The sequence below is a fragment of the Trachinotus anak genome, unplaced genomic scaffold (genome assembly GCF_046630095.1).
Source record: "Trachinotus anak isolate AG129_WGS33_773 ecotype Australia unplaced genomic scaffold, CSIRO_AGI_Tana_v1 ptg000004l, whole genome shotgun sequence".
Classification (NCBI taxonomy): domain Eukaryota; kingdom Metazoa; phylum Chordata; class Actinopteri; order Carangiformes; family Carangidae; genus Trachinotus; species Trachinotus anak.
Genome location: NW_027273855.1, coordinates 23,238,134 through 23,250,810, shown reverse-complemented (window position 1 = coordinate 23,250,810; position 12,677 = coordinate 23,238,134). Strand labels below are relative to the sequence as shown.

The following is a 12,677-nucleotide window of genomic DNA, read 5'->3' as shown; positions in this document are numbered from 1 at the left end:
TACAGAATACGGGCTGAGATCCCAAAAAGCAGGTGAATGCAAAAATGTGCTGACATTTCCCAGCATCGGAGCCACATGCCAGTCCCCTCTGGCATCCTTCCTGCCCGGCTCCCTCTCTCTGCTTCTCGCTCTTCCAAATAAATAGAAGAGAACCAAGAGAGGAGGCAGAAGAAAAAAATAAAGAATAAACCATTCACCGTCCTCCTTGAAAAGCAAAGACTAACTAAATGAACTGCGTTAATCAAATCCTCCTCTACAGTGAAATGTGAAAATTTGTGAATAAAAACATTCATTAAAGACCTTGAAACTCTGCAAAAGCAAATTGTTTATATTCAACATTTTGTTCAGAAAAAAAAATTGCCTGAAACACTGCGCACGCTTTGTAATAAAATGCAAATCCACCTCACCTATTCACCTCTTGTCAGGTTGAACATGTTCTCTGCGAAATGTGGGGGAGGGCTTGCAGCAGCAAAGGCAATGAGGCTTGTGCAAAGTACTTAGCAGTAAACATTGTACCTACAAGCTCAGAGACGCTTGCGATGTGAAAAAAAAAAATAAATAAAAATTCTTAATTCACAACTTTTCTCATCTTCGTTGTGAGATGAATCAGGACAGAGGAGGTGTAGAGGCTGTAGCGGCAGTAACATGTCAGATATCCTCTGAATGCACCTTCTGTGTGGATCAGCTGGTTAACACCATTAGCTTCCATGGTATAAATCTCTAACTGTTGCAGATTAAGACAAGAAAGGATGCTCGATCATCGCTTTCAAGTACAAACCTGCCCAGTGCTCTGCCTTCCTCCCTCTCCTCCTTCCTCTACCTCTGCCTCCATCAGGCAGGCAAATGCAACAGAGCAGTCATATTTAATCAGCATCTTCACGGACAACACAGGGGGTTTTCAAGTCCTCTGCTGCAAAAGGCTCAGCTGTCACACTCCTGAATAACTGTCTTAGATACCCTGATTCATTCTCCTTAAACAGTCCGGGAAAGACAACGCGTCTGACCTACATTGCAGATGATGTGTGAAGATGTAGTGATTTTTGATTATGTGTTTTTGCATGGCATGATATCACTTCATGTTGTTTTACTCCATGTTAATCATTTCCTTTGCATCTACTGCAGGTCACACGAAGATGCTGCTGTCATGTTTCACATTTCACTGGTTATGACGGAGGAAGAATAATGTGCCCGTCTAGACGAGCTCCCGCAGAGTACATGCAGTGTTTCCCTTTGATAGTGAGGGCCACTAGGAAGTAAGAGTAATGAAACAACATCTAACTTCCCCTATGATAGATTCATCTTGATAACATTTGGCTGGCAGGAACAAATAGCAGTCAGTCGACAGGCACACAGTTGCTGTAGCTCCATTTAGTTTGTACAGCATGATTCACAATGGCTATTTTGTTGATATCATTTGATAAGACAGGCTCCCAGAAATGCATCAAGGGGTAAACAGGATTCATTGTTCCTCAGTATCCCACACAGTCCACAAAGCCCTATGCTTATGGTGCACAAAGCTATAATCTTAAAGGTCAAGCCGGGGTCAAAATCAGCAGCAAAAGGCAATTATGTTCATAAAGTGTTATTAACGGTTTTGCCCTGACTATGCCAGGAAAGCAAGCTGACATCCTCGGCACAGACTTTGTGTGGGCTTTATAACAAGCTGCCTCCCTTTTTAAGTACCTTTCATCCCTTTTCTCCCACTGGCTTCAGCGTGTGGACCAGAGTCATGTATTCATGCATAAACATAACTGTTATCCCAGGGGAGAATTCATTTTCCCCTGGCCTGGACACTATAAATCACCTTGGGCCAAAGTAAAGAGTCTGGAGTTGCAGGACTGGCGGCAGCAGCTTTAGTCCAACTTTTTTCTTCTCATTATGCATCTAAGATCCTTCCTTCCTAGTACCTTCACAATCTGACCAAGCATTCACACTAAAAAAAACTCACAACCTTCCATGTTTTTAAGTTACATATGCGGGTTTTGCAAGCAGCAGCCGACTCTCTTAGTATAATTGTTTGCCTTTATCCTTCTATCAGTGTTGCAGGGAAATAAGACAGTGGCCCACATTCTGTGTTTTGAAGATGCGGGAGTTTCAAGGTCTTTCATCATCAATTTAGCACAATTTACTCTGGTCTACAACAGTGGAAAAAGTTTATCAAGAGCGTGTGCGTGTGTGTGTGTGTGTGTGGGAGGGAACAAGATAGATGAGGAAGGGGGAGGACTTTTCCAGACAGCGTTTTCTTTTTGCTATCTCACTCAGGAATGACTTTGGAAGGCCTGATTTCCCCTTTTCTTTTCTTCCCGTCTCTGCTGAGGCTTGAGGATGAGGCTCCTGCCTCACACTGAGAGGATCTATCCACCCAGATAAGGTCACGGCTGACTGCAAAATAGTAACAATGAGGAGAGCACGGGCGCAGGTATGTACATGTCACTGAGCCTTGACGCACAACAGAATTTGAGTGGTGTGTTCCCGCAACTCCTGTAGGAAGATAATTCAAAAAAATAAAAAAGCACAGAGAGAGGTACTTTAATGAAATTTGTACGATTCTTGGGCAAATACTACAAACACAAGTCGATTACACACTGCTTTGAAATAGCGGAGAGTGCCCCCCCCCCCTTTGAGTTGAAAGCGGTCCTAGTTGTAATTGGGCTACAGTGTATATAGTAGAGGGACAAAGCTGCTGTTGGCTGGGCTCCCCCATGGCACATGAGCAGACTAGACAAGCAATGTCTCTGCGCCCCTTTTCCTGCAGTAACCATGGCGACAACGGCAGGCAGAGGCATCCTGATCACCAGGGGGCAGTGTGGGCAGCACAGCATTGTGTTGCCCTTACTGCCTACCCCTGGTGCCTCATCTTCCACACACACACACACACACACACACACACACACACTCAAGAGACACATGTGCCACACAGTCAAACAAAAATAAATTCAAATGGACACACATACACACAGGCAGCCAAGCACAAATTACACACACTCTCTCTCACACAAACACACACACACACACAGTCATCTGCTCCTGACAGCTGCCCCATGGCGTCTTACACAAGCCCCCCTCCCACTCTGCCTCTCTCTCCCGCTCCTTTTTGTTGCTCACTTATTGTCAAGTTTCCACCAAACAAAAAGACACATCCTCCCATGACACCAGCTAATTGATTATTGATGGTGCCAGGCTAAACTGACTTATATTCAAACGGACGTGAAAAGAGAAAATGGTAGAGACAATGCATTCAGTGCCTTTCAAGAAAATGAACTAAGTCAAGACATTTGTATGTAAAGCTCGAGGTCTTTCTCCCCTTCCCTCTCGTGTTGCTGTTGCTTTGATAAGCTGCTCTGGCTGCACTGGGCAGCCTTGGGGAGCTGCTTCAGGGCTAAGGCGACTGAGGGGGAAGCAATGCAGGTAGTGTTCTGGAAACGAGCAACCAGCTGACAGTGTTTGGTGGAAAAAAAAAGGGAAAAAAAAAAAAAAATCAGAACAGCCCTCATGGCTTGCTGGGGTGACAGTCTGACTTCCAACCGGTGTGAAGATCAGTGACAAACAAACAGCCAGCCTTGTTATTCTACGGGTCCCTGTTCCAGGATTGCTGCCCTTATCTCTGGCATCGCGTAATTTTGTTACACGTGGTAAAATATAGGACGGCTTCTGACAGCGGAGATCAGATAAAGAGTGAGAGCGCTTGGGCAGGGGAATGTGGAGATGGGGCTGAATGCCTAAACAGACTGTTGTGTGAGGGAGAGAGACTGATGATTGTGGCAGGCGGATTGAGGCCCTAAAGAACGGGCGAGGCGAGGGATCCTGTCCCATGGAAATGTGTCACGAAGGCAGTTCCATTAACATCTTAATAAAGGCTTCCCTGGCCCTGGAGAGACCTCGTGAGCAGACTGCCTCCTCCACTCATGCAGGGGCCCAAAGCATGTCAACGAGAGAACGTTTAAGTTCTGCCAATATTGCATTGTGAGGGTGTTAGGCTTCCCAAAGGAGTAGCCTAAATGCCTACCCACAAACATGCTCCACTAAATTCCTTTATTCCCCTTTCCCTCTACTTTCATTTACTGTCCATTTCTCCATCTGTTGGATTTAGTGGCCCTACAAAAGGCTTTGTTTCAGCAAGCTGGCAAGCCTTTGGGACAGCGGAGCGCACACAGGGGTTCATTGCTAACTTGCTGCCATCAATAGAGAGAGCAGGATCTGAACTGGCCACGGTTGCGCCTGGCAGAGGGACGACTGTTAACCGTTCCCTGTCCCTCTGATGAGACTGGCTGGAGCCTGCATCTCGCCAAAAAAAAGAAAGAAAAAAAAAACAGTGCAGCATCCTGACAAAGATGGGGAAACAAAATAACAAACTCTGTAGAAGTGGATTTTTTTCTTTCAAGTACTTGCAGCATTAGGAAAAAAAAGTAAGGTGAAAAATGAAATGCAAAGGAGTGGCATTGATTTTTGCACTCTGTGCTATGTGTTGCTCATACTGGGCAAGCTGCTACTTAACAATGTAGTGGCCTGTAGTCATCAATTTAAAATGGTTTCAACAATTCAATAAGTCACTGAAGGCAACACGTACAACTACTCAAGATGATGAAAATGGCTGCGGCAGCATGACTACACCATTAAATGTAGCCCTGTGGTGTTTTCAAACAGCTGCTATTGTGTGGGAATTATCAGAGAGCATCGAGATATATATGTTTCTATATGGTAGTGTCAAGGGAGTAACTTTAAAAGAGGATGTTCAACACTAGAGTTTACTATCTGGTACACAGCAGAAGGGACAGAGGGGCATTGAGATGCATCAGTTTATTGTAGGCAAATGTATTCTGATTCAGTCTTACTTACAAAGTAAATGAAAATCTATCTATTTCCCACTGAAAAGAGATCTATCACTTCATCATCTATGTAATGGAGAGAGTCTGAAAATCAATGTGCTCTGCTTTCTAACATAAGCTATCGTTTTGTAACACTGTGGAAGCTCTCCAATATCAGCTCCCAATTTTAGCCTGATACCTGCCCAGTATCTGAGCAGACAGAGTCACTGCATTCAGGCTTTGTGTCACCTTACACCAGATGCAGAGACGGACTTCTCAGCTCCTGCACTCCCCAATCAAGATATCAGAGTGTTGCCTCAACAACAGCTTCAATGAAAGTTTGTTAGCTTAATCATCACCTACAGAGACCATCTCTGCGGCAGCATCCAGCACTTGAAGCATCAGGGACAGGCAGACTAAACTTGTGTTGTTTATAACTATCCGGAGAAGGGAAGATTTAAATGGGGCCGCCTGCTTTGAGGCGGGTTGTGTTCTTCTGCTTTCCACCGAAGCTTCAGACTCCTCCTCAGACTAAATGTTCTCCCTGGCTGCACTCCACTTGATCAATGTCACCACAGATCCAGATCTCCCTTATGTCAACCCTCACACGTTGGCGCTCGCAAGCGCAAACGCGGATTCCAGGCAAACATGCACATATCAAGGCCGAGGGAGTGAAGCGTGCGCGCGGGTCAAGGAGATTGAGATCTCTGTTGTGACAGCTGGACAGTCGAGAGGTTCAGATAAACAGCCCACAGTGAGGGGAAGACCGGAGCCCAATTGCATTAAAACAAACACTCACTATTTGCACACTCCAGCAGATCGGGAGAAGGAGGACCCACATTATATCTGTGGGAGAGTGAGCCACTGAAGTCACAAAAGCGCCATTATCTGGATGTGTTTTTTTTTTTTCCTTGCGTGTGTGTGTGCAAGCAAAAGACAGTTGGGATGGGAGTCTGGGAGGGGAGGGTGGAGTTGGGGGGTTGCAGTGCTGCTCGTTCAAGAATACACAGCCGCCGAGCGCGTTTGCAGTATTCACTCATTAAGAAATAGGTCAAGGATTCTGCCTGCATGCGTAGCGACTTGTCAAAATCTCTCAAGCTAAACTGTGGTGAGACTGGCTGCCTTCAGGGGAAGGGGAGGGGGAGCGGGGGGGGGGGGTCGAAATGTAGCAAGCTGTGTGCTGTGTGAATGCTGGTGGTGACACAGCACACATTAAAAAAAAAAAAAAAAAAAAAAAAAAGGCAGAAGCAGTAACAACTCATTCAGAGGTAAATCGTGCAGTTGAAAAAATGTAGTGTGTGATGTCGACATAGTTGGAAGTGAATGAAGAGAGGTTGTATGATCGCGCTGCTGCCCGACAATTAGCTCCTGCTAGTTGTTTAGGCTCTTTGCTCTTCATCAACAGAGGACGCTCTTGAGCCATGTGCGCCCATCAGCAGAGTTTGTCGCAGACACTGACAGATGCTGATTCAGACTCAAGATAAAATGTTTGCAGTGAAGACGTTGTGTTTAAGGACAGGGGAAAAAAACGTTACGAAAGAACACAGCACCGGAGTGTTTTCCCTGGGGAACTGCAGCAGTCGTAAACAGGCTTTTGAAAATCAACTCCATCAGAAACTAAGTACAGGATACCTTGCTGACCCACACAGCCTCAGCGTAAATCCAATCAAAAATATTGCAGCCCCCTACAGTGAGGTGAAGTGAAGCGGCAGCAGAGGAGGAACGACTGTTTCTCCACAAAGCTCGATCCAAGTTTGTCCAGTCGAAGCAATTTCTCTCCAGCTCGGTGAGGTTGACCTTATTGATTGGATGAATGTGTGATGTTGTGGTTCTCAAAAGGCTTTCTTGGACGGCGTGCCTTCAAAGGCATCACTTGAAAGTGATTCATTGAGCAGAATTCTTAACATCTTTGCTCATATCCTCCATTATTTAAAAAGAGAACAAACTGACTGTGATTCACTGCTTTTAGAATTAATTGAGACCATCAACAACAGCTTTGGAGATATTTTTAACAGCAATTCTCTCGTATGATCTCGTCTTCAAAGAAACGAGTTAGCAGCAGTAAACTTGAGTCCTTTAAGGTTAATGTGGGTTCAGAGTTGGTAAAAATGAATTTGTATAAAACAGTCATGTAACAGCTGCTGGTCAGAGGGACTGATTGCCCGGTGGTAGCTGCACACTATTAGTTTTTTTTTTCCACTGGATTGGAGTTAATTAGGTGAACATAATCAACATGTAATAATCAAACCAATGCTGAGCTCTGGTTTGTTCTTCCAAAGGCAACTATTTCCACCCTGGTGGCTGCTTTGGGGTCAAACCACTGTTTCACTCTGAGATAAATATTAAAGTAATGATGTGAGCGGGTCACGCTTCAGACGCACAAAAAAAAAAACAAAAAAAACTGTTTTCATCATGAAGGAGCAGGTTTTGATTGCACAAGCAGTGGGATTAATATGCTACCCATCAGCCATGGCAGATGTAAGTTATTTTCATGCAAATGTAAGGCAATTTTCTACTTAAGACAACATTTATTTTCTTTAGAGTCATTGTCACGGGTGCTTGCCGGACCGCTGGCAGCCTGACAGAGAATGAAGATTTGTTGGTGCATCTGCTGAATTGGACAGATGAGGTCTAGAGTCGACCTGGAATCCTTAAGTAGTGCTAGTTGGCAACAATATATATATATATATATATATATATAAATTTATTTTCTGCTATTTTCATTTTCTATTTAGTTTTTTTTTTTTGTTTCGTTTTACAACTTGAGGAGAAAAAATCTGACAAGAAATACATCAAATCTAGAGGATGTGAACCAGATCAGTGACCTTGTGAAAGTAATTCAGTGTATCTATTTTAGTGAACACAAAAAGTGAGCCATCTCTCTGATAATCAGCTCCGACTACAGACTTAAGGTTCACTTGTTGCAGTGACAGGCAGGTCTGGGTCTGCAAGCCTGCTCCCAGTTGGCGTATTACATCTAAAATGGTTAATGTGCAGTGTGTAGTTCTTTAAATAAATGGCTGTGTAATTCTGAGCTCACATTCAAGGTCAACAAATCAAACTCATTAGACAGGCTAGCAGTGTGATGTTTGCAACCATTAGGACATAAAGGCTCCAAAAATAACTCTGCTGGTCTTCTAACTTCATTAAATACTGTGGAACTAGATCTTACTAACACAAACCAGGAGCATCCCATCAACCAGGTTGAGGCTAAGTGGAGGGATCACTGCTGTGGAGCAGACTGTAACTCAATAATGCTGGTTTATTATAGGAAGAAGCCAAATAATGAATGTAATGAATGAGAACAGATCATGATTGGTAGAAATGTGAAGGAACACCTGTGTGTGAAGCCTGCTGTAGGTGCAGACCACGGCTCCAAGGCAATGATCTCATATGCACAAACGATGCAGCTGTTGTAAACCATATATTTCACAGCCGCACTTGATCATTCAGGGAAGCGTCAGAAGCCACAGTGAAATATTGAGACGGGCTGCTGCCTCATCAGAGCCTGCAGCCCCAAATGAAAAACGTCTCTCTTCAGTTGTCTCTCCGCAGTGTCGGAAATTAGCCCTCTCCTGAGCAGTGTGGCTGCTTTTTTTTCTCTCTCTCTCTCTCTCTTCTCATAGCGGATATGACAGTCATGTGGGATTTAAACAAATATTTACACCCACTAAAGCAGATTTAGGCGAAACGAGCGTGTGAATGGTTCACTCACCTCTTCATTTAAACTGGATCTCCCGGTGATCCTGCTCCCTCCAGCGCGGCTGCTTCACTGTCTTCTGGGTTAGAACTGATGCGCTAGACTCACATCCAGTGTAAAAAAAAAAGAAATGTTTCCAAATGCTCTATCGGGTCAGGACCAAGTCTCCCGTTCAGGGGATGCTTCGGTAATTTTTTTTACATTCACTACTTCTTCCAATTCCGTAAAGAAATCAGCCTACGATACCTGTTCCGCGGCGGCGTCATTCATTCAAGTCAAAGAGAAAAAAAAATAAAAAATTAAAAAATAACCAGAGTAATTGCAAATTCAGTGCGTAAACTTCGCAGCGGAGCCGTCAGCATCTGAAGTGACCTAACGCTACTTTACTGGACGGTGTCACCGCAGCGACACATTCCTTCAGTTTCGGGGTCCTGCGTCCTCCGGGCGGCTGTGCGCTATGTGCGGGTTATGTGGAAGCTGTGTCCGGTCTCTCCATCGTCCGACGGTGGGATTTGCGCAGCGTCGGCTCAGACCCGCGGCGTGGCTTCCTCACAGAGCTCTGCCATAGATCAGCGGCTCCATCAATGTACAGTAGTGTGTGTAGGCTGCCGCCGGCACACTGCGCGTTTAGACCCAGCCCCCTCACACTCCGGCTTATTGTGCTGTTAACTGTTTCCGCCCAAAGAAAAACATCCATAATAAATACATTAAAGGAACATTTGCGCATGATGCAAGGTTTCAGCCTTGGATTAACACTGAAACTGTACTAATAAGAACTTTTAAAAAAATTTTAAAAACACTGAGCACTTTGATGTGAACATGATACTGTGTGGTAATTTTCAACCCCCCCCCCCCCCCCCCCCCAAAAAAAACACACCTTACCTAAAATATGCTCACTGGGTAATGATAGTTTCTAAGTGTAGCCTAATTTACAGTTTTGGAGAAATCTCTGTGGGAGGGAGGGAGGGACTACTGATTTAAATTTCCCAGAATTCCCCTTTGTATTTCCCTCTATAACCGACTAAACTGATTTGAATATTGATATATCATCTGGATGGTGAATCACGTTTATGAAAAGAAACATTTTCTTACCCATCACAGTCAAGTCTGCGCGGCTCACATTGAACCCAGGCTGCAGTCCAACTCTGTTTCTGTTAGAATACTGCCATCTATAGACCAAACCGAGAGCCTGCTCCTGCTCAGAGTCTCTCTCTCTCTCTCTCTCTCTCTCTCTCTCTCTCTCCTCCTTTTCATTTTTGAGTTTCTGCTTTTCTTTTTCTCTCTAATCTCATATTTACTTTTTTGATTTGCTCCCGCTCATTCTCTCTCCGGCTCAGACATGTGTTTACTGAACCACTGGCCAGTCAAACTGAACAGCTGAGGAATGCTTTGTAAATAATAATCACATCATAGAGTTTTCAAATCCTTAAAAGTTTTTTTGTTTTTTTTCCCCTAAATTGTACCATGACATCAGTGACATGGTGCTCTGCAGCTGCAGGTTACAGACTTTAGTCAGGGACCACATTCATCTGACGTGCACAGTATGCTGACTGTATATTTAAGGTAATTTGGGTGGAAACGTGCACGAGGCAGGACATAGAACTACATGGGACATGCATCTTCTCTTCTTTATGCTGCTGTATCTGCTTTTTGTCTCTCACTTTCAAATCTATGAAGATTCATGCCACCTGGGCTGCAGCCAATGACTACACGCCTATAATTACTTTAATTTTTTATCATAAATGACACACTTTTGATCTTTTAGCTTTCTTAGCGTTCCTCTCTTTGGGGCTGGATCCTGTTTACAACGTAATGTATTTCTTTCTTTCTATTACGATGATGGAATGACATTGAAAGAGTTATACATCACACCAACCCCAGCCCCTTATCTTCTTGCATCTGTGCCCTGAGAGGGTTATGACAAAAAGTAGGCTATCCACATTCTCTGATGCATCAATAATGCAGAGTGGGGGAAAGGGAGCCAGTGTCTGCCATCAAAAAGTATTGCGAAAGTGCCAGGAGGAGGAAGATGTGGAACAACCAGTGTAAGTACACTAAAAGCACAGCGCCCACTTAAAGACAGGGTCAATAGCTGGAGGGTGTCCATATTGGAATTCCACCGCACTGCCTCTCAAATGGATCTTAGTCAACCCTGGGCAGCAGGGGTAATCAAATACAGACTTTTTCAATCCATTACTCACGGCCCTGTTTGGAGCAGCCCTGTTTTGAACAAGCCGTGATTTGTTTGATTGGAACATAACTCAATTCATATTGAAAGAACAGCTTGCACAGAACTGTCTGGAAGAGGTTTTGCCTGTTTTGTGCAGAGAGAGAGATGATAGATTAACCCATTTTGCAAGGTGAAGTCTGGTTATTACATACAGTACGATATTATCAGTCATGTTTCACTTCAGGACACATATCGACTCGCTGAGGCTGGTTGCAGACTCTGCAACAGTGAAAAAGACCAGTGCATTGTTTGAAATAGGAAAAAAAAATACCTTTAATTATTAACATTTGAAAAGGGGTGTAGCTGCTGTTGGATATTTCATTCCTTTAACTTCCTTAGATTTGATGTAATTTTCCAGCAACATGCATCATGTGACAGACAACAGGAAAATATCTGTATTCCCCTGCCTGTCTGTCGTGCCCAGCTCTGTGACTGTGCTCTTTCAAGCACCTTAGATCAATGCAAAGATACAGCAGATGCTTATTGATGTGCTCATAACTCACAGATTCACCTCTTGTCACAGACCTTCATTAAACTCCTGGATCTCTTACAGAGCAGACGGCTGAGCCAAGATGTGTCCGCATCCTAAGTGATGTAGCTCAACCACTCTCAGCCCTGGCACCTGTCCACGTTGAATCTGAAATCAAAGCACACATCATTGGTCATTAGGGTGTTGTCAGGTAGGTCAAAGCCATTGGTTACTTTGCATTGTTTACATCTGGACTCCAGCCTGGTAGACAAAGACGGTTTCTGAGTGTAGGGGCGAGGCAAGAAACTGCAGGGATTCAAAGCCCACGGTGGGTGAAAAGGTTAATTGCAGGAATTATGATTGTGTGATGTGCACTACCTACTGTTTATCTCTGGATGTACAGGGCAGCCGGGTGAATGCGAAGAGGTGGGGCCGATGCTGCAAGGCATGTGTGACAGGAGATAGAGATGGGGGGGGGGGGGGGGGGGGGGGGGGGGGTAAAATCACGGCAAAGCACAAAGCTTATTTGTTGGAAGATCAGCTCAGTGAGCAAATCAAACAGCGGTCAGGTGGAGGGCTGCGCGCAGTGCTGGGAATGAGGCTCCCAGTGGTAATATGGAGAGATGGCCGACTGCAGGGCTGCCGCTTGGCCGTTCGCTGATCAAAGTGCTTGCACGCGGTGATTTCATACTAAGTTGGAAGGTTTCAAAGGGGCCTCTTGTGATGCCTTTAATTCCTTCTCCCTCCAGCCATATTTGAAGATATCACGAGGGAATGTGGCAACCTGTCGACTCCACTGAAACTCCATTCGCTCTCTTCTCTGACCCGTGTAGGCAATCAGCCTGACTGGGGAGAAAAACAAATACCAGGAAACATTCAGATACAAAACTAAACTGCATATGATGCCAATTTACCGACAAAGGTCGAACGATTATATAGTCAAGGAAAAACATTTGTTAACTTCATCATTTTTTATACTTATGATATATACCAGTTAATAATATAACGGTACCTGATGAGTACAAGGGTGTTTAAAAGATTAGTTAACACATACACACACATGCATACGCCACTACAGTCGTTATAGCTTCTTTTTATTCTGCAGGTAATGAGCAGAGTCCATTTTTTTTAAGTTCTCATTGCAGAGCTGTAAACTGTCTTGGGACTTGGATATGTGTGGCATTTGAACCAGATCCATTAGGAAGTCCACCCCCACTGCTTGCTTCCCACCATCCACCTGTCAGAGCGGCTACTAGATACACACTCAAGAGGCTCTAGGGACTAACGCCATGTGATCAGCAAATGCACAGGCAGAAACCACGTTCACACAGGTAGCCTGCTGCATCCGTGACTGCATCGGCGATGGCCCAGCAGCCCAGCAGTGATGATCGGTCAGTTTTCCTGCTCATGCCTGAGGAGAAACATTTCACACAGGAAGTTACTAGAAGAGGGAGATAAGTAAAAAATGAAGCC

The 12,677-nt window shown here is 44.5% G+C and overlaps 1 protein-coding gene across 5 annotated transcripts in view; it reads right to left on the bottom strand.

The window, feature by feature from the left end:
* Positions 1-12,677, bottom strand: part of plxna2 (plexin A2) — a 298,677-nt gene that overhangs the window by 169,938 nt on the left and 116,062 nt on the right. For 3 of the 5 annotated variants that reach the window (XM_071477215.1, XM_071477214.1, XM_071477213.1), the window contains 3 exons: positions 12,513-12,615; positions 11,587-12,050; positions 11,261-11,372 (listed from right to left, as the gene is read on the bottom strand). The gene's annotated coding sequence lies outside the window, so the exon portion shown is untranslated. Of the gene's footprint in view, positions 1-8,520; positions 9,342-11,260; positions 11,373-11,586; positions 12,051-12,512; positions 12,616-12,677 lie in introns of those variants that run through there. The other 2 variants (XM_071477217.1, XM_071477212.1) reach the window with 2 other exon arrangements.